Source organism: Ictalurus punctatus, chromosome 23 (genome assembly GCF_001660625.3).
Source record: "Ictalurus punctatus breed USDA103 chromosome 23, Coco_2.0, whole genome shotgun sequence".
In the NCBI taxonomy this organism is placed as follows: domain Eukaryota; kingdom Metazoa; phylum Chordata; class Actinopteri; order Siluriformes; family Ictaluridae; genus Ictalurus; species Ictalurus punctatus.
The window spans coordinates 8,462,501-8,465,000 of NC_030438.2; the positions used below are offsets into that span (position 1 = coordinate 8,462,501).

The window sequence follows — 2,500 nt, forward strand, 5'->3', positions numbered from 1 at the left end:
GAATCACTAACGATTCGTTTCAGCTGTTCAGAATCGATTCCTTCTTCTGGGAGTCGATAACTCTGCAAATCTTTGCAGATGTTTTTACGTTCACAAACAGCTACGTATATAACACATGACAGGAAAGATAATATTTGAAAAACCGTAATAGGTGCACTTTAAGGCTAAGTTCACGTCGTCGATCTGAAGTGACACGAATCGGATTTTCTGCCTTAACGTGACTCGGATCCGATTCTTTTCTTCAGCGACGGTGTTTATGTTTTGTGAGAGTTCTTCACGAGTCCCTCGTTCGTCCTGAGCAGTTAAACGGCCCACTGTTCTTCAGAAAAATCCTCCAGTTCCGGCACATTCTTTACTTTTCCAGCATCTTCTGCATATCCACCTCCTTTCCATCTTTTCACACTGAGCACAACTGATGGACTCGCATTTACACGACTAGTACAGAAGGTGCAAACGTTCACCGATGAACAAGAAGGCAACACGATACCGTGTATTAAGAGCCAGGTTTCTATAGCAACAGCTCATTCACCTGTACTGTATGTCTGATTGGTTTCGATTGAGAGTGCTGTCTTCTTGCTTGTTATTGTATAATATATCCAGCTCATTAAAAAAACCCCAGCTAGACATAAAACCAAGGCGTAAAACTGTTAGAAACATGTTTGTTGTGTAATATCTAAACGACGTTTTCAATTTGAAGCCTTGCTCGGGTCGATTCTCCGTTGGAAAACATTCATCACGTCGCCGAACGCAAGTTTGACTCGGATCCTATTCCGCTCTATTCATATTTAAACAACTTTCATCGTGCGGCATGCAAATTAGACAAATTGGTGTTAAGCTCGTAAACAACGCAATAAACGTCTCTGGGTTCGTCAGCTCGGGTTTGGATGCTTTCCTGCAGATGTGCATCGAGACTCTGCCTCGGAATTACAGTGATTACGCCTCTCTGCGAGCCACAATGCATGAAATAAGCCGTCTCTTAAACCCTCGCCTCCGCTGGAACATCGCTTTCCGGACGCGCTCAGGTTTATCGTTTCATTGTCCAGAGGTTTAGCGAGTGTCTGGCTCTTCGAGCGTGTGAAGTGGCGATGCTTGAAATGCCGTCGCATGCCGTCTGTTTTTCCAAAGGAATGAAGCTCCACGCTTTATACCACGTTGAGATTTAATTCTCGAATCTGATTGGTCAGAATCCGTGCATTATTTTCCGCAATGTAGTTCCGCCCATAATGCTCTCGTTCATTTCTATAGTAACAACTCACGCACAGGGACTTGTACAGCGGATGCGCATCATCTAAGACTAGCAATGATCAGATTTACCAAAAGGTGTCTCGGCCGGAAACTGCAAAAAAAAAAAAAAATCTGCGGGTTTCGTCGGTTTTACGTTCGTTTCTGCGACCGCGTAATCGCGAAATCCCGAAGCGACGGCCTGATCCTGTTCGATTGGATATTTCAAAGTCTTTGTCTTGTGGAGTCTTATCGTCTTATTTGTGCTCGTCTGTTCTTTTCTGCGATTGCGGACAATCCGTTTCTGACTCCGCCTACATGCGTGTCAACCCCTGAATCGAACCTTGACCACGAAACGTTTTACACCCGTAATAAACGGCGCGCTTAACCGACTCTACGCACGTCTCTCAGGATCAGAACGGTCTGCTATGAGATGTTCAGGCAGAGCTGCAGTTCACAGGGTACACGGGGAGGGGGGGGGGGGGTCATGGCGTCTCCACCCCGTGCAAACACATAGATTATCTGCGATTCTTTCCCCTCAGTCATTTACTGTTGATTATGTGTGCATTTGTTTTGCCCAAGAACCCATCCGTCGGCTCGGGTTTCATTACGGAGACGGCGAGGCCGTGCATTATTTAAGCCGTGAACGCCGCTCGTGTAAACAAGGCGTGGGGAAAATCTATTTTGTAAAGACTTTTCTCTGAAAACGAGGCGTTGTTTTTCCAACCGTGTTGGAAAAGTCGGACGATTCATCATTTATTTGATTGATTGATTGATTTATTTAAACTCAGGTTAAAGTTGTATGATAGTTCATCCAAATCTATTCCTTCTATTCCATCTATAGCGCCACGGGTTTGCGTTGTGTAACGTGATATAAGACCGAGCGCGGCTGTTCTTCCGACGTTTAATTCTGACCTGGGACGTGTCCGTCCTCTCCGCACTGACCCGAATACGCACTCGTTTGTCTGTCGTTTTTATGTCTCGACCCCTCAGTCCTTGAGCAGCGTGCTGTAAATACAGGCTGTCAGCCCAATGTCACTTCCTCTCGTCTCTCCGTGCGGCGTTCTCGCCTCCAGGCCGGATGTTAGACGCAGCTGCAGGAGGAAGTGAATGAATAAATGATTGTGATTACCTGACAGTGTGGAGGAGAGTGGAGGGCATGCGGTATGAGTGCTCCCGTAAGCAGCGTGGGTCATTTTATCCTCTCTCTCTCTCTCTCACACACTCTCACACACTCTCACACACTCTCTCTCTCTCTCACTCTCTCTCTCTCTCTCTC

At 46.3% G+C, this 2,500-nt stretch overlaps 1 protein-coding gene across 4 annotated transcripts in view; it reads left to right on the forward strand.

The window, feature by feature from the left end:
• ctnnd2a (catenin (cadherin-associated protein), delta 2a) overlaps positions 1-2,500 on the forward strand; it is a 293,452-nt gene that overhangs the window by 137,350 nt on the left and 153,602 nt on the right. The window lies entirely within an intron of this gene.